The following is a 19,872-nucleotide window of genomic DNA, read 5'->3' on the forward strand; positions in this document are numbered from 1 at the left end:
TATTTCAACAACAAGTTTATGATTAAAATGATCAATGAACTTCAGCCTTACGCTATGTAATGTACGTTTCATGTTGTACTCATGGTCCTTTGTTAGTCCAGTTTAGGATAATGTCTCTGACGTATGTATCATATCAAATATATGTCATATCAAAACAAGCCCACACCTGCAGTTGTTTCAGTTTTTCACTGGTGTTTCCTGTCAGCTGGTCAACCTCACTCAGGCGGACATCCATATCAGCCAACCAAACGACAAGTTCCTCCCTTTGTGCTTCAAATCCCTCCCACTCTGAGACAAGGAGCTGAAAGAGAGAGAGAAAAGAGTCAATTATAAAGAAGAGAGAAAAGTGAAACCCTCCTCAGAAGGTCTGACTCGCATACCTGCAGTTGACCTGTGATGGACCAGTTTGATGTTCACGTCATCCCTCGCCGATGCCAACAGCCAAGTCTGCAGGGTGCCCTGGAAGAGCTGAGTTAATGTTTCACTCCTCCTGGTCAGGCTCTCCAGCTGGATGATCCAAGGTCTCCCCTCTCGCCGCTGCCTCTGAACACACAAACACAAATTGCATCTGAAGCAGGAGGTGCAGATTTTTTGTGCTATTCTTTTCTAAATCCAGGCTAGATCACGTGGAGGTATTTGTAAAACTTTTTTGGCCAGTGGACGACTGTTGTCTTGCAGAAAGTCAAATCAAACATATGCGATACACAATCAATTCACAAGAACACATTATAAAAAACAAGTCCAGTTCTTGCCTGATTTCAAATGAATTCTGCATCAAAACAGGGTAAAACGAGTGTTTGCAGCAAATGTGAGCACAAAGCCTCACTTTGTACAAGCCCGCTATTAAAGTTCTCCTCTATGCAGACGACTTTCCTGTTTTCAAGGCACAACTTGGATCTGCTGTATGAATCTTATGGATACACACTAAATGAAACAATAGTGTGCATGACTCCAGATTCTGATCCCTCATCCTAATATGGTCCCAACATAGCAACAGCAATAAAGCAAATGTTGAGGCTTCAAAATACAAAGTCCATAAACCAATGGCTGACATGGGTTTTATCATAAGGGTGATAAATATACAGATTTCAGTCTGTTTTAGAGATTTGATGTTCATTTACCTGCAGATGCACTATACGTACCTGCTCCATGGTTTTTCACAACATTTTGCACATCACTAGTTAATACAGTAAGTAGGTGAACTAAAACAAGTCATCTTTCTTTGTGAGAGGACCATATTAATGAAACAAACCTCAATGACATCATAGGGATCCCTAAAGATGCTCCTGCTGCTTCTCTTCCTCCTCATCCTAAGCTTCCTTCTCCTTGTCCTTGCCTTCCATCCAATTGTAATTCAACCCAATTGTGTTTCTCCCCCTCCTCTTCCTCATTTTGGTGGAGCTGTGAACACAATGTGAATCTGGATTAATTTGTGCAAACAAGAAAAATCTACAGCTTTTTGGTCAGAGGTGCTCTTGTGATTTAAGCCGGGTAGAGTAGATTTATGTGTTGATGCTGCCTGCTTCAGCTCTGGCTGCTGAGTGATATTTACACCCTGGCTGGATTACAAACTTTAACCATGTGCTGAACTTTGGCCCAGCGTTGATACCTCTTGTTAGTATAACGACCTCTTCTTAGCTTGTATGTATGATGGTGGATAATGAAATATACAAAGAAAATTTAACTATATTACAAAAGAACATCTATCTTGGAAACATCAAATGACCGGAGCATAACTTGTCAACTAGTCCAAAAATAAGTTATACAGGAACAGTCAAAGACACACCTTCTCATGTCACATTTCTATTCATTTCTATATTATACAATAAAGAGTTATCTAATCTAATTATTCATTCAAAACACTTATGCATAGCTGTATTTTATACAGCTCATACAGAATTCAAAGTACAGGTTCATGTGAGTATTTAATGTACGGCTCAGATCTACAGAATTTCAGAGTTTCTAGAGCAGACACAGAGCTCACATCACAACAGGCTTCAGGCGCCATTTTAGTGACGTTAACAATATATTAAATTTTAATTCCGGTCTAGCTGACATTAGGTTATGTACGCAGCACGCAATTGAACCACATATTTTAGAAGCCAAAGGTTCAAATTAGCTGGGAGCACCTTCACTTAATTATAACAGTGGTTTTGTTAGGAAAACAGTTTCTGTATACCGGATACTAAATTGCGCTGACGTCAACGGCTAACGTATCTAGCTAATCGCTACTGTTAGCACAACATTAACAGCAAGCTACAATGACGAGTAACAAAAACAAAACCGTAATAAGGTTTTAATGAAAATGTTTTACCTTTTCCAACAGTCCCAGAATCCAGAGCTTCAAAGTCCAGCAGGTACTGAAGGCTGTTATCCGCCTCGCTGTCACCAGCCGTGAGAAAGTGGTTTTTTTTCCCCGAAAGGTCAAGGCCCGCCACTCGCGCACTCTGTCTGCGCATGCGCATCCCAACGACTGACCCCTCCATTTTTTTTTCCGTGCTTTTTTTTTTTTCAAACTTTATTGAAATTGCAAAATGAACAGCCAGTCATTCCAGTTCAGCCTAAATAGTAGACATACAAGGCAAACAAAAGCAACAATATATAGTACAATGAAACAAGAAGGACAAATAAATAAATAAAAAAAAAAAGAAAAAAAAAAGACTGACCCCCTCCATCCACTCCCGGGAGGTTATAGTATGACGTGTTCTGACGTCACTCTCTCTGCCTGTCATTTATTTGGCTCGAAACACATATTAACAAATTGCTCAGTGATGAACAACTACTCAGATCATTTACCTAAGCAGTGCGCTTTGTCAAAACGAAGTGTGTGTTCATTACACTGACATTCTGTTCTGCAATTGTTGTTTACTTGTATTTTATAATTTGACTTTACATACTGCTGGGTGGTTTGTAAAGTTTACAATAACTAGTATTATCATTATACTATATTTTCAAAAATATATAATAATCTCAAAAGTAATGCCGTGGAGTAGAAAATAGTAATGCTTTATTAAAATTTAAAACTAAAGTACAGTATTTGAATGTGTGTATTGTGTCTACTGTTTGTTAACTCACCATATTCATAATGGGTTTGCGGGGTTAGGGGTGTGTGTGTGTGTGTGTGTGTGTGGGGGGGGGGGGGGGGGTTAGGGTCTTTAGGCCCCCCCACCCCTGCCACCAGTATATTTTTAAGCAAATTGTGGAATACACCAGGCACAAATACACGCACACGCAGGTATGTACTGCCAATTTCCACATTTATTGATTTGTTTGTTTTGACAGCTGACTCAGTCGCACAGCCTGACAGCTCACGAGCCCAGCTGATCTCCTCGCCGCTCCTCCCCGTCTCACTATAAACACAGCGGAGGGAGACCATCATCAGTACATAAACACCATCAGCTGTTCTTACCGGCCTCGCAGCGCCGCCCTGTTGAGCCTTCTGCTCCACTCCTCCCCGGCAGCTGCGCCCGGGGCCACGCCTCCGCCACACAAATATTTCTAACTTCTATTTGAATATTCAGTTTCCTACCATCTTCTCTTAAAGGGTAATTGCCAGGTAATCCGCCCTCCCCCTTCGCACACACATGCACACAAAGAAAACACACAGTATAATTCACAGCCTCGTTATAGTGAATAAATATTTATGCCATTTACACCATCAAACTTAGATTGCTAAGGATGAAGAACCTTTTGTTCTTTAAAGAACCATTTGTAATAGCTGAAGAACCATCCACAAAATAAAAAGGTTCTTTGACGTATGATGGTTCTTTAAAGAACCATGAAGACATCTGAAGAACCATTTAAGAACCATAATTTTTCTGAGTGTAGCGCTGTCCTTAGAAAGTAAACGTTATGAAAGTATTTAGGAAAAAACGCCGCGTATATACTGTTTATCATGACTCTGGTTTTACGTGGCCTATCAACACAATTTAAAAACTGGTATATAACACCTTGTTGCTTTGTCATCTTGAAGTGATCAAGTTTCTTGTTAGTAACGGTAATGGCATTGTAATGATAGTAATTAGTTAGATTACTTGTTACTGAAAAAAGTAACACCATTAGTAACACCGTTACTTATAAAGCTGTTATTCCCATCACTGAATTTAACTGAATATATATGTTGAAGTCTGACATTGATCCTTGATCATATTTGTACCCTAACACAATACTGAAACAGCAGCGAGGTCACTGCTAAAGTGCAGTAAGACTTCAATGGTATTTCTGCTGATACACAGCAAATTACTAATAACACTTTAAACTATTGTGCTTCTTTATGTATGGGCAGGATGAATGTTGTGATGATGCTGTTTTAAATATTTTTAACCTTTTTAACCTTACCATTAAACATTAGGATTCTAACATGTAAATAACAAGAGGCAGCTTTGCATTAAAATCACAGGTTTATTCATTTCATTAAATCAATATTAAAAATTTAGAATTTTTTTTGTTTTTGTTTGTTTTGTTGGTGTTGTTGTTGTTGTTTTAATTGTATGATATTCTGCCTCCAACTGGTCTGGATCATATCTGTAAAGGAGAGTCCCACCCAGCCCATTTGCTCAGTCACTCCATCTACAAAAGAAAAAACCAAAAGCAATAACTGAGTAAATCTAATGAGAAAAAAAACCATAACAAACTTTTATACTCACTTATTTATTGATTCAAGGTTTTCTACTTAATATGCATCATTGTCGTTTTATGGTCAACCATAAATTAAGGACATTTCAACAAAATTTCTCAGAAAACACGTGACTTTTCTATATTGGGAAGATGGGATGTACCACTGTGAGAGGAGCCTGGTGGAATAGTCCAAGTGAAAATATCTTTAATCTGAAAAGTCAACATTTGTTTTCAGTGTCACGTTTCTAAGCCCTTACATGCCTTGACCTTTGCAAACAGCTCAAATGACTAACTCTGAAAGCAAAAGTAAATAGCTGGTGAAACAACCCCCAAACAGAAAGTTTAAAAAACGTACAAAGCATAACATGTCCCGTTACAACGACTCAAAACGAAACTCACGGGCAGAATAAAAGCTCCGATGGGGACACAAACTGTGGTTTTCTGGATGACACAGCTGTAAACCCAGATGGTGTTGGACATCCTCTGAAGCAAAGACGTGTACCTTTGTCTTTACGTCGAGGCAGCAGGAAATCACACCAAGAGACAGGTGAAAAGCATAAATGTGTTATTTTATATGTGGCAGACTTCAGAACACTTCATGCACATCCAGAGTGAGCTAAGGAGTTTCTTTCATATCTGTTTATATGTGATCAATAATCAAATTTGATTTGATTAAATGACTGATTTTAATGCATATTTCTTTAGTCAAAATGTGATTTATGCGCAGACTTTTAGCTTAACTTCAAGAGGTTATCATAAAGTAGGGCTATTAACTACTAGGAGTTATGGCCATTATTACACATAAAGCATAAAAAAAACTTAATGATGAGAAGTTGTTTTCGTATTGCTTTTATTTTGACATAGCAAGAAAGTAAGTGCTGTATTTTGTGTGTTGTGTGTGTGTGTGTGTTCATTTCTAGATTTGGCTATTAAATAATCTGTTTGACAGATGGCAATAAGGTTACTGTGCACACACTAAGTTAACCTAATTTGGAGCTATGAAGACACACAGAGCTGCATGGTGTTGTTTAGATGGACTTGTTTTGCATGTTTATATTTCCCAAAGATACAGTTAGAAAATACTGATGGAGAGATGCACTGAGGAGAAAAGACTTTCAGCCAAATTCCTCTGCATATGAGCAACATGGGCTGTCAAAGATATTACTCGTAAAATAAGACACCGGTTAGCATTTTGCACTTCTGCTTTTCCCTTGTTGTTTCTCAGTCCCCCGTTCTCTCTTCACAGTCTCTACATCCTCATAGACAAGCAAAGGAGTGCGGAGTCTGGAAATAGGAATTCAACAAAACTGAACCAGAGTCGTCATTTCAAAGCCAAGTATGTAAGACATAACTGCATGGCGTGTCCATTGTTTAGTTATAGCCTGGGCCTACTGCTGTGTTAATGACATCTTATTTATTCATTTAAGACTTGGGGACAGCGTCCACAATACAGTCCACAATATAACATATTGCTGGAGAGACAGCTAGTTAAAATCTTGTCATTTGCTTTTATGTTTATTTTGGGGTGTCCTGTGTTATGGTGCTTTGAGTTTTTGGAGTTTTCTATTACAAATATTCATGGTTAGTTTCTTTGTTTTCATCCTTGGGCTATTCTTATTTACAGTTTTGCTATCTAGCTTAGTTCTTGGTTATAGTTTGCTTTTAGTCACTGTTTCAGTATATACCACCCATCTCTGTGTAAGGTGTTCTCATGCTTTAGTTATTTCCTGGTTTATTTTGGAAACTCTTGTCTCATGTATGTTATATTTAGTTTTGCTTCACTTTGCAATCTGCCTCCTCCTCTGTCTGCTTTTGGGTCCACACTTGAACCAACTCCAAACATGACAGTATCACCATTCACCTTTTTACTTAGAGAAACATACTTAGATGGTACTAAGATGCTGCCGTGATGCCACAAGTTGACAGGGAAGCTTTTGTTTTGGGGGTGCTTAAAATGTAAAATGGAAGCAATTTACAAACAGGATTTGAAATGATGAGTTTATGTCTTTCTTTAAAATAAGAAAAAGGCTGCTGTTAATTCAACAGATGCCCACAACATGTGGTAAAAGACTTCTAGGCTTAAATCGGGTTAAACGAAGTTGAAAATGTAATGTCTTTTTATGTTGTTTCTGTTTAGCTGCATTCAAATTATTTTATTTGAATGCATATATTACAAGGAGAGCAGAGATGTAATTCAAAGTAAAAGCCTTTTCTATTTTGGAATAAACTGAACATTTATTTGATTAAATACTCTGAAATTATTTTGTTACTTCCACACATCTATGAGCTTGAGCCCCAGACTCCAACGGCCAATGCAGTGTATCCCAGGAGCAAATCTGTTTTATTACTCGGTTAAGTCTAATGACTTCAGTGCTGAGTGTATTTGAATAGGCAGTGACCTGTTTTTTAGTTTCCATTGGAAAACAATATTACTGTATCCCACTTTTTTCAAAGATTCTTTTGGTAAATATGTCACTGGCTGCAATTGTGTGCAAGCTTTTTCACCAGTCTACTGTTCTTTACAGCACTGTCGCCCACTATTATTTATTTATTTACTTTTTCAAAAATGACCTCTGACAAGAAAGCCTAATTTCTGCTGTTCAATACCAGAGAAATTGAAACTTTTACAAATTATGCCAAATTGCAAAATGCTTAGCTCTGTCTCTAATAAAACCTTTCCCGAGGGGGATGTAAGCTGGCAACATAAACAGGGATATGTGGTCCAACTGGCCCAGGCGGGTGATGGTGAGGCTTTGTAGTAGCTCTGTTTAATGTTGGAGCAGACTTTATCCTTTTCGCAGATGTAGCACAGTTTACATGCAGGTGAAATTTGGGGAACACTACTTTTAAGTCCACATGATTAAAGACGTCAGCTTTAATGTGTGCTGCTTCTTATTCATCTTTCTTATTCAGGTGGGTGTGAATGGCATTATGTAGAAGGCTAAGGGCTGAGTTAGATTTAGCATTGGAAGCTATATCTAGTGCCGTGGTCAGAATAGCTTGAATCTCACGAGGAAGAAAAATCTCACAAACTCTAAGTCTGGAGAGCAGTGATTGTCCACAGTCTTAGTATTATTTGCTCATTTTTCATTAATATAAAGGGAAAGACCCCCACCTTGCTGTTGTTTCTTTGAGTTCTGGTTTCTGTATTGACAAGTGCATTGGGTTTTGCTGGGTAAATCCTCTGCAGCAGTCCCCAGTGAGTCTATTATCTTCCAGCTGTAGCCTCAGCTCATCCCCTTTGTTAATAATCGTGGTTTGTGAGGAAAAGGCTGGGCAGCGTAGGTTTGTGCAGTGTTTTCTTTACCCTTTCTCACTCACCAGCTTGGCAGGCTCATTTTTGTTTCCTGTATCACTGCCTCTGCCTTCTATCCCAATTGATCCCAGGATCCTGTCTTGGGAGATGACCTAAACCAGCGCTTGAGTGATACTTTTTGCCTAAATGCTCTGGCACTGCCTTGGGGTAGTCTGTGATCATTAAGTTGTTCTTTCTTTTTTTTTTCTTCTAGAAACCTTTCTTCTAGACACCAAAACATCAAAAATGGGTAATGAATTACCAAAGGAGAGTAACATGGGAAGCTCCCTGAGATGCTGCAAATGTTTTAAAGTCTTGCCTCCATGCAAATCATTTGATGACTTCTACAAAAGTACTATTCATGGGCGATACGTATATGTGTTCAATGGAGGTGAATACTACAGACCAGTTGGTTACGATGATGCATATGAGTGTGATTATTGCTTTAATAAGCCAATCAGAGATCAAGAGGAAATGAGAAGAGAAGAGGAGAGGAAGAGAAGAGAGGAGGAGAGGAGAAGAGAAGAGGAGAGAAGAAGAGAGGAGGAAAGGAGAAGAGAAGAGGAGAGAAGAAGAGAGGAGGAAAGGAGAAGAGAAGAGGAAAGACAGAGAAGAGAGGAAGAGTGGAGAAGAGAAGAGGAGAGAAGAAGAGAGGAGGAGAGGAGAAGAGAAGAGGAGAGGAGAAGAGAAGAGGAGAGAAGAAGAGAGGAGGAAAGGAACAGAAGGGAGGAGGAGTGGAGAAGAGAAGAGGAGAGGAGAAGGGAGGAGGAGAGGAAAAAAGAAGAGGAAAGAAAGAGAAGAGAGCAGGAGAGGAGAAGGGAAGAGGAGAGGAGAAGAGAGGAGGAGAGGAGAAGAGAAGAGGAAAGGAAGAGAAGAGAGGAGGAGTGGAGAAGGGAAGAGGAAAGGAAGAGAAGAGAGGAGGAGTGGAGAAGGGAAGAGGAGAGGAGAGGAGAAGAGGAGAGGAGAAGAGAGGAGGAGAAGAGGAGAGGAGAGGAGCAACAGAAAGAAAAACTGAGTCAAAGACTAAAGGAATCTCACCAACAAGCTAAAGAGCAGCTTGAGAAACAATTGAGCAGCTACATCTTAGATGAATGTGAGTCCAAGCGAGATGTTCTAATAGGGTGTCTGGATGAATTTGCAGCTTACTGTGAATCAAGTAGTGACAGTGATGACCTTCTTGAAATCCTCTCAGTGAAATGCAGTCTCCCAGTTTCAAATCTCAATCTGAATCAGCTCAGTGAGATCCTTTCAGTCCTGGACAAACTTCTGTTTGATGAGTGGATTCGTGCTCCTCCATCCATTAGCACTCTGCAGCACACTCAGGTGTTCATCACAGAGCTCTGTGCTCTGTCTCTGGAAATATCTGAAGGAGTTTCCCTACAAACCATCTCCAATCATATGCAGTCCCTTTTGGTATCCATCAGCCAATCAGCATGTGGTGTTTTTGAGAGTTTCCTCTTGTCTCAAGCCCTGTATCTGAACCTGATGCATGTTTTCAATGACCGTGACAGATCTGATAATGATGCTGTCCTCATAGCCAAACAATGGGCAGAATATGAGATTTCCACTGAGAACCTCTTTATAATTGAATTCCTGAGCACCCTCACATCATCACTGCAGAGTGCAGTTGGAAGAGCCTCTGTGTTCACTTTAAAGATGGAAATCCAGTGTTTAAAGCTTCTCTTATTCACACTCACAGATCTAAATGGAAAAGAAGCCCACTCAAAGTCCACTGAAATGCTCCTCAAACTTGTACAAAGAAACCAATGGACTCCAATGGAAGCAGTCACTCTGCTTAAAGCACTGTCACAGAAATATGCAGATGATGATTCCATAACTCAAATCCTTACCTTGGTACGAGTGTATGACATACCACCAGACTGGATAGATGACTGTGGGCACTCTCTAATCCAGCTCCTTGAATCTGCTGCTGCTGAGAGATTTTGTCAGGATTTACAAAAGACTCTAAGAGGAAACGATGAGAACAGTGTAACTGCAGTTCTAGCAGAAGTAAAGATGTTGTGGAATTTGGATGACTCTGTCATTGATATGATAAAAAACATTAACACTGGTGTCCTGAAATATACAGAAAATGTACCAAAAGAAGAAACTTTTATGAAAGATTCATTTAAATGTGAATCTTTGAATGCAGACAACATACAGAAATGTCTGTGTCAGCTCTGCAAAGCAGTGTTCAACATAAGAGGCCGGTGGCCCACAGTGAGGCAGGTGGTGCGGTGGTGTGGACTGGTGCTGACTCATAAAAGTGGAGTGGTACAACTGGTTGGTGTGGAAGAAGACCCATGTGTTACAGCCATGTTTGCAGCCATGCAAGTCTGCATGGGAAACAAATTGGACATTGTGCTGAGCTCTGATCTTCACTCAGAGGAGCAAACAAAGGAGTGGTCTGACTTCTACAAGCACCTTAACATTTCACTTAACACAAACGTGAAGAAGACTGACCCATCATTCCAGGATGTCTATGAAGCAGACATTGTTTATGGTACAATGGATGATTTTGTGTCAGATTATGTTCAACATGGCATACAGGCAATGGAAACAGGGCATACACCGTTTAGTCGTGGATTTATTATTGAAAAACAAAGTCTCAGTGCTCTGCATGCTCTGGAACTTTCAAGACTCAAAGACGATGACTCCCTGGTGTTTGCTGCGGAGGTCCTGCAGAACCTCATGAGTAAATTTCACAGTGAAGATGTGGGACTGATACACATGTTTATTAAGGCCCTTTTTCAGGTCCTTCACAGTACCCTAAACAAAGACACAATCACTGACAATAAAATCATCACAATCTCAAAGAAAATCACCAGAAAGGAACTGCTTTTTAATGAGATCTTCATTTTGACCTTTCTGGAGAATCTGATGAAAAGTTTTGTTAGTGAAACAGAAGCTGTTAAAAACATGACAGATCCTGCAGGCAAGTGGTGTTTGGAGATTTTATTTGCCTGTGTGGAACAATTTCAAGACTCAAAAAAAAAAAAAACCAAAGGAGTTTTTGAGATGGTTTCAAATCTTGGGGAACAAAGACTTTGGTCACCAGTAGAGGCCTTAAACGTTCTTGAAGCATTAACTATACACCATCATGATAAAAGCTGTATTTCCATCATGAAGATTTTACATTTGGTGGAAACATATCAGGTTTCTTCCAAGTGGAAAGATGAAAACAATAAATCTCTCCTTGAGCTCATAGATTCATGCACAACTAAGAATCTGATCCAGCATCTAGAAAAGAGCCTTAAAGATGAGAAAACTGAAAGCATTGACAACCTTTTTTATGAAATACGGCAGATGAAAGAAATTGACGAACAAACACTGAGTAAATCATACAACATAGTAACTCATGTAACAAACCTCATCGAAACTGGTGAAATTAAAAAACAGAGAGATATACGGCGAGCTAGGACTCTGAGTCACAGCATGGAGACAGAGGACCTTCAGGAAGTTCTTGCAGTCTTATGCAATGCTGTACACCTCCACAAAGATGAAAGGAAGTGGTTTCCCAGGGCAACTCAGATGATAAGCTGGTGCCTGTTGGCCTTGTCTGACACTGGGAAGCTCCTGGAGATGGGAACTGGAGAAGGGAAGTCTTGTGTCATAGCAATGTTTGCAGTGCTGCGTGTGCTTAGAGGTGAAAAGGTGGATGTGGTGTCCAGCTCCTCTGTGTTATGTCAAAGAGATGCTAAAGAATGGGCCAAATTTTACAAATACTTTGGCATTACAGTCGACACAAACACAAATAAAAATGAGGATAAAGATCGGAAAGAATGCTATCAGAAGGACGTGGTCTATGGAACCATTGAAGCCTTTGCTGCTGATCACCTTCGCCAAATATTTGAGATGAAGGATGTGAGGCCTGATCGTAACTTTCAGTGCATCATTATCGATGAAGTGGACTCACTGCTGCTGGATCAGGGAGTGCAGCTGACATACCTGTCCAGCCCCATGGTCTCCATGCAGCACCTGAACATTATTCTCACCATGATCTGGAGCCACGTCAGTCAGTATGGCTTCCTATCTACAGGACATCAGACATTTGTACGAGGTCCTCCTGCTTCATTCTTCAAGGCCATCTATGACTCAATGAACACAGAAGACACTGAAATTAGTGATCCAATGGACATTTTAACTATTGCTGAAGAATCCAACATTGTGCCAAAAGGATTTTCAGAAGATATCTACAAGAGTGAAAACCATGAACTTCTCATTAAACTGAAAACAGTGAGTCAGGATGCTATGGTTGACTTTTTCAAAGAAATTGAGGACTATGTGCCTTACGGCTTTACTGTTTACACGCTAGATGACAAGGGACTGCTCTGTCTTCAAAAGTGCAGTCCATACAATGACCTGGACATCCCAGAGCTTTCATTTCTTGTCTTGGAGGAAGGATTGTGTTGTCCTCTCTATAAGTCAGAAGAAGTTCTTGTCAAGCCCATTGCAGAATTGATCTCTGAGAGTATTCAGTACACCCCATGTGAAAACAATAAAGACAAAATCAGCATTCCTGGATTCTTGAAGACTCTGGTGGAGAAGAAAGTCTCAGTGTGGGTTCAGAATGCCTTTCTGGCAATGTTACTGAAACAAGGACAAGAATATGTCGTAGAAAATGACAACGTCTGTCCAGTGGACTTCAGATCCACTGGTATTGTTGAACTGAATAAGAAATGGGGTGATGGTCTGCAGCAGTTTGTGGAGATTAAACACCAAGTCAAACTGAGCACAATTTCAACAGTGACAAACTACATTTCCAACGTTTCTTTTTTTGAGAAATACCAGGGGAAAATATACGGAACAACAGGAACACTGGGGAGCAAAGCAGACATTCAGTTTTTGCAGGACCTGTATCCAAATCTCTCTGTGTGCAAAATACCAACATTCAACAGGAAAAAGTTATTTGAGGTCAAAGGTACTCTGAAAAAAACAGCTGAAGAATGGGAATCTGAAATAAAAGATGTGGTCACGGCTCAGATTTCCCCAAATTCATACAGAGAAGGAAGAGCAGCGTTGGTGATCTGTGAAACTATCAACAAAGCCAAAGAGATCTACGAAGAGCTGAAGAGCAGCATCCCAAATAAAAAATTGATTCTCTACTGCCGCAGTGACAGAGACAGTTTGAGTAAAATAGACAAGGAGCTGCTTCCTGGTGATGTCATTGTTGCCACAAACCTTGCTGGCCGTGGCACAGACATAAAAGTTTCCACAGAGGTGAACAATAATGGAGGGTTATTTGTGATCCTCTCTTTCCTTGCTGAGAACACAAGAGTGGAACTCCAGGCTTTTGGAAGAACTGCACGCAAAGGTAAACCTGGATCTGCTCAGATAATCATTTCCACTGAACACCTGCAGCCATCTTTCAGCACAGTGTCCTCTCTGGAGGAAGCCAAGAGCACAAGAGACAGACTTGCAGCAGAAAAGATAAGTTACATGATGAACGATGTTGATGAGATGAAACTGCGGGAGGACCTGTTTTCAGAATACTGTGAAACACTTCAAGATATTTATGACACCACTGATGGAGACGAGGAAAGAGCTGTTGTTGCCATCATGAATGAGTTCTGGGGGATTTGGCTGCAAACTAAATCAGAAGAAATTGATCAGTTGAAGAGAAATGAACTGCAAGAGAGTCTGAAAGCTGATTTGTCAAAGGCAAAAAGTCAGTCTGAAAGTCAGACTTCACCATGTTCCAGCATTTATCACTACATCAAGTTTGGAAATATTGCACTGGATGAAAAAAAGTGGGATGCTGCAGCCATAATGTTTGAAAAAGCCATGAAACAGGATAAAAGCTGGGCAGCTGTAGCATTTTACAATCATGCATACTGTACTATACAACAAAAGAAATCAGATTATCTCCCTAAGGCCATAGATGATCTAACAAAGGCACAGGAATCTTTGAAGTTTCTTAATGAGGAACTAATAGTCTGTCTTCAGTTTGTAAAAATGTCCTCTGCAGACTCAGCCAACAGCAACACAACCAGCCTGGAAAAACAGTTATCAACCAGGTCCACAATGTATAGTTACTTTGAAAAAAACATTACTGAGGCCATCCAAAAGTTACGAGAAATAAGAGAGAAAGGGAGGGATGCAATAGCCCCAAAATCCCCAATGTTCTCACTATTTTCAGATGCTGATAAAGATCTCCAAGATGAAGCTTACAATCTCTACAGACGAGGTCTGAAATATGTATTTTCTGTGGAAGAAAGGCCTCGTTTCTCATGGGAAGGTCTGCTGGTGTTCTTTCTTGGAGTTTTACAGATTGTTGGAGGAGCACTGCTCATTGCATTTACATTTGGAACATTTGCTCAAGTTGGAATGGGACTGATTATTGAGGGAATATCAGACTGCATCACTGGCATTGAGGCCATGGTGACAGGAGAATTCAGCTGGAAGTCATGGGCTATAGAAAAAGCCATTTCTATTGGTGTCTCTCTCATTGGGTTCGGAGTTGGAAAGCTGATTTCAAAGGGCTTCAAATGTTTTAAATCCTTAGTTAAATTTGGCAAACAGCTTAAGTCAATGCCAAAATTTCTCTCTAGACAAGCTAAAGATGGCTTCAGTGTTGTTTTAAAGACAAATATGAAGAATGCAGTAAAACACACAGCTAAAAAAATTGCAGAAGAACTCATCACCTTTGGACTGGGAAAGGCAGAAGATGAAATAATTAAAACAATATTAGAAGAAATCAAAAGCAAGGTGAAAGAGAGAACTGATCACGAAGTGAAATTAAAAATAGAAAAAGAGCCTTCATCTTCATTAGTAGACCTCATTATTCTTTCACACCTTGAGGACAAAAAACAACTTCATGATCTCCTGAATGACGAGAGAAGAAAGAAAGAGCTGCTGGCCGTTTTCACAGACTTAAGCAAAACTGCAATACAGCCATTCCATGAAGACCTCAGCTGGCAGAACAAACTGAATTCATCCCTCTACAAAGTGATTGAAAAAGCTAAATCACACACTGGAGGAACAGCAAAAACAATTCTGACATTTATACAAGGTGTCCACATGGTCACACTGGCAGGGGAAGCCATCAGTGCAGTGCTCAGCCTGTCAGACAACTTTTTTTCAAATTTTCACGAACAGCTGAAAATATTTAAAGAAAAGCAACGAAAATCAGAGACTGTGAATGTAAGTGATCTGTCTGCAGAAGACATTAAACTGCTGAAAGATTTCAAGCAGGATTTAGGCAGCACCATCAGTACGTTATTGGCTGATGCTTTGGTGGAAGTTTTCCACCAGAAGTTCTCCAGTCACATTGTTTCTATTGTTAAAGACAAGGCAAATGGTGTTATTGGTAAATATGTGAGAAAGGGTTTAAAGAGTGAAAGAACAGAGGAAAAGCTCAGAGCAGGACAGGAAAACAGATACATTGCATACATGCCAAAACACCCAAATTCTAACCTAAAAGTTGAAGGAGAGGCAGGTCAGCGCTCACGATCACATGCTGAAAAGATCAAGAACTCCACGACTGCAGGCACCATCCTTGATATCAGAGTCCTGTCAGAAGCCACTGGCACTAAAGTTGTCATCCTAACAGAGGACAGCAATGGAAGACTTACCAAAATGCAGGAGCTGAGCCCAGACACTCGACATGCCAATCAAACTGTGACCCTGATCTACAGACCAAAGAGTGACCAATACCCCGATGGCCATTATGATGTGCACATCAATAACCAGACAGTGAGCATAGACAACAAAGGCAAGAGCTGTCTGTTTTCTGCTTGGGCACGTGGAATGAAACCACAAGCCAGTGAAGAAGAGATCACTGTGGAAGCAAATCGTCTTCGATCTGTGGAGGCTGATGCTCTCCTCAGTTACCCAGGCCAATGGGAGCCTTTCATCAAGCGGAAAGAATTAACTGAAACAATCAGGGGAGGGGACTGGTACATGTTAGAGGGAACTGCACCCAAACAAGCCATAAAAGAAAGCAAAGAGTTACGTCAGAAATTAGTTGGCCAAGTAGAAAAATACAAAAACTGGCAAACACATGCAAAAGGAAATAAAGGAATTGGAAAGTTCATCAATGCAGATCACCAGCCACCAGTCAGTAGCATATTGAAGGCCAGAAAATTGAACCAGAATAGCAGATTAGCAGAAGCCATGCTTGAAGTGGCAACAAACTCATCTACTGGGAACATTTCTGATGTACATAAATATCATGGCCGTGAACTTCCAACAGTTTATGTGCCTGCAGAAGTACATCGTGAATTTCCCAGTACAAAATCACCAGCCTTCAGAGACCTCTTGGCTGCAGCCATAAGTAGTAATGATGTTGTGGGTACTTTCAAGCTGACAATCCTTGGTTCAATGCCAAGATTCTGGTTGGATAGTAGCAGGAACTTCAAAAACTTCCAGAATACAAATATAAGCAAAAGCAGACTTAAAGATTTTGAAAAAAGTTTTCCACACCACAGTGAAAAGATGGTAAAGGAATGATCTGACCAGCTTAAAAACAAAGGTGTTATGACAGATGACCATCTAACTACTATTAATAATTGGATCGCTAACCAGGGCTACAAAGATCAAAACGATCCACACAGGAAAGAAGTTGCCAACCTCCTCTGATGAAAAGGTAACATCAAATTTTACATCATATTATATGTGATTCATAATGAAAGGGATGGGAGGTACCTGGAGTAGCATGCATTGTGGTAAGCATCTGACCAGAGTGGATTTCTGTTTTCTTTTCAGTTTGCGAGAGAGGAGAATGTGACTCTTACAAGCAAATGAAGTACAGTGAAAACCTGGAGATCTTCCACCTGCCTAATCATCATTATCAGATATCTCTGTGCCTTGGTTTAATTTTAACTTAATTTTTGTATTCAGTGTGCTTATCACAGAAAAAAACTGTTTGTTTAGCCATTTTTAGCTCAGTATAGATTGTAAATTAATTTGTTAACTTGCTTAGACTTTGTAGCAAAGCAATAATTACACTGTGTCCAGCAAATTAGTGTGGTGATATTAGATGTGATAGTTTTAATCTTTCAATACCAATGTTGACAATAACAAAAAGGGAAGATTTTAAAACCTGAGACCTGTTGACATTTGTCACCTTTTAACTCAATGTTCAAATATATGAACAGCTGAAATTGGTCACACATGTTCTGACTCCTTAGCCAGTGCACAAAGAGGACACACAAATGCAGCAACAAAGTGTGTCTTAAAGTACATTAATAATCACTCTCAAAGGCTTCTAAATCATTAACTCCAGAGTGCCTGAGGGTCCTCCAGTGTTCAAGAGATAAACTACACATGTGTTATATTAAGATCTAGCAGCTTGATTTTCTTTTCTGTTGGTTGGAGCACAAGGTGACTGCTGATTCTGCAAGAGCCTGACTGTGAAAGAAGCTCTGGAGATAAAGAAACTGCTTGCAATGAATCACAGAAGCTACAGAAAAAAACCTGCATGTAGTTCTCTGTAAGCAGCATCCCATTCGTTATCTGTTTAATTCAGTGTAACTATGATGGTGGTGGCGAGGGAGGTTAACAATGAAATTATAATACATATTATCTGTATTCACCTGAAAACCATATATCCATATCTCTAAAATATTTCTGTCAAAATAAAAGTGAGTTAGTAGTAATAATTGCAGTGATTTCCTGTTTTCTTCCAGTGGTGCAGATTACTGTAAACTGTAGTAATTTCCCTTACTACTATGGAAATGTTTTTACACAATACTGGACAATAAAACTGCAGGGAAATGTACCAATATGATATTACATATTTTAAAAGTTTATTTAAATATATTTAAAACATATTGGTGAAAATATGGCCTATAAACATAATTGGCCACTGTTATGAAATTCTGGATTAAATTGAATTACACACAAGCTGGTTGTCTTTGTGAGTTTTTAATTTGTCTTTGCAAAGTGGTCAGAACAACAATACAAATTTAATCAAGATTCAATCAACCAGGTTCAATCAAAGTTATCACTCTGTGTCATATGGAAACCATGCTGCTGTTTTTAGATGGAATAGGCACCGTTAGTGTGAAGCAACAGTTATAAGAAAAAAAAAACAGAGACAAAATGTCAGGTTTACGGAAAATTGAACCCAAACACAGGACTTCCTAATTACTAAGTTAAACTTTCAGTCTATTTTATTTCATTATTTATTTGTGCAATATCCAGATCGCGGCTGTGGGTGGGATTAAGGGGCCTCTTCCTGTAGTTGAAATTCATGGCATGCTAGTGGTACCAGTCTCTCTCTGATCTCTAGCTTCAGCCGGGGTGGAGTGAGGCAGTGTCGCAGTTCCCAAATAGTTGTTTCTCATCCGTCAGGTTAAAGCTGGCCCAACCCGGGGTAGCGGTCATGTCCGGTTAGGGGCTCTGTTGGCTCTCAGGTGACTGTTTCCTCGCGGCTGCGTGCAGCGGGGCTAGGGGAGGGTCTGTGCTGACGGACGTGGGTTACTGACCTGGTAGCCTGGCTGCCCCTGGGTGGGTCCGGGATGGGCGTGAGGTTCTGGGGGCGCTCCGTCTCTGGGCTGGGGCCCGGGCCGGGCCTCGGGGGCTTGGGTCCTGGTTGGTGTGTTGGTTGTGGGCGGGTGGGTGCATGGGGGCCCAGCCCTGGAGCAGGGTGCCGCCGGTGCATCGAGCCACCTGGGGGGCTCTTCAACTGGTGGGGAAGATTGTCACATCTCGCAGGAGCTTTCCTCTCCTCAGAGGAGGCTACCACCCCCCCTGTCCCCTTCTGGCTGCCTCTGCCTCAATTTTATCCCACAACTTAGACATTCACATTACTCACACTCTCATTACACATACATATAGGATCTTGGGGGTGGGCATGATACACGGAATCCAAAGTACCATCAGGGTGTACACCCCACCGCTGGCGTCGTTGCCCACCTCTCAATGTTAAATACACGTAGACATTGAGGGCTAGCAGGAGGGACCATGCGCTCACCTGCTGCTCTCTGGCAGGTAGCTCCATGCCCTCCTGGGTTTTAAATGCACCTTAGAACACACATGCATCAACATTACAATGAGCGGGTGGAGGGAGGTTTGGAGTCTTCTCTCACCCCCATTCTCTGCGACCTGCTGGAGCGGGGGGGCTAGGAGGAGGAGTTGGCCGTCCGACTGCGGTCTGGAGTGTGGGGCCTCCCTGCTGCTGCGGAGTCGGGGCGGTCTGCCTCCCCCCACCGCAGGGAAAAGGGTAACACCACCTGGGTCTGGGTGCAGTTCCCCCCTCCAGGGGCAAGGGTACCTAGACCCGGTTTGTAGAGTACGCTTGGGGAGTGTGATCGTGTGTACAGCGTCTCTTTATGTCTGTCTCCACGTTGGTTGAGTGTGGAGTAAGTGCATATGAGAGCATGAGGGTGGGAATGGATGTTTGTGTCTGTGTGTGCCTGTATGTCTGTGTCTATATGTCAGGTTGGGTATCAGGCGCCACCTCTCTGGGGACATCTTAGGCCCTCCAAGGTTTGGAGACTTATCTCCCCCTACCACCACTTCCCCTGCCAGTGGCGGACTCCCTCAGACATCGGTGCGTTGGTGGTTCTTTGTGTCCGGGGATGGGTGTCCAGGTACACACCGGCTCACTCCTTGGCGGCCGCTTATCGGGGCCTGGAGCCTGGGGCTCGCTCGGGCCACTTCGGAGGTGGGGTGCCCCCAGCCTCTCGGCCTGGGGCTCGGTCACTCAGGCATGGCTGGCTGCCGGCGGAGCTCACGGGCGCGTCACTGCAACTCCCCCTGGCTTCTGCTCCGCGGCTGCTGAGTGACCCCTCATCTGGGACTCTCCTCAGCTCTTTCTGGGACAGTGGCGCGGCTGCCCCTCTGTTGGTCTTCCTTGGTCTCTTGTGTTCTGGGGGCCTCTGGATGTCTGGAGTTTTGATCTCCTCCATACCTGCTTCATGCCCTGGAGGACGGGGCTGCGGCCCCCCCACACCCTCTAGCAGATCATTACATGAAGGAACCTTTTGAAAAAACAAGCGCGTCCATGCTCACAG

At 41.5% G+C, this 19,872-nt stretch overlaps 1 long non-coding RNA gene and 1 pseudogene across 2 annotated transcripts; one reads left to right on the plus strand and one right to left on the minus strand.

Moving 5' to 3' along the window:
• Positions 1–48: 48 nt before the first annotated feature.
• On the minus strand, positions 49–2,434 carry LOC147308188 (uncharacterized). Its single transcript, XR_015125935.1, has 4 exons — positions 2,315–2,434; positions 1,253–1,401; positions 381–543; positions 49–301 (listed from the first exon to the last, which is right to left on the minus strand). It is a non-coding gene; the product is annotated as an uncharacterized LOC147308188 (long non-coding RNA).
• A 6,471-nt stretch (positions 2,435–8,905) lies between these two features.
• On the plus strand, positions 8,906–18,249 carry LOC147308189 (uncharacterized; annotated as a pseudogene). The gene is made up of 2 exons (XR_015126223.1): positions 8,906–16,499; positions 16,619–18,249. The product of XR_015126223.1 is annotated as an uncharacterized LOC147308189 (transcript).
• Positions 18,250–19,872: the final 1,623 nt, after the last annotated feature.

This window comes from Aulonocara sp. 'chitande type north' Nkhata Bay, linkage group LG18 (genome assembly GCF_057382095.1).
Source record: "Aulonocara sp. 'chitande type north' Nkhata Bay isolate Kocher_YH1m ecotype deep benthic linkage group LG18, A_spYH_male_GT1.1, whole genome shotgun sequence".
NCBI lineage: Eukaryota > Metazoa > Chordata > Actinopteri > Cichliformes > Cichlidae > Aulonocara > Aulonocara sp. 'chitande type north' Nkhata Bay.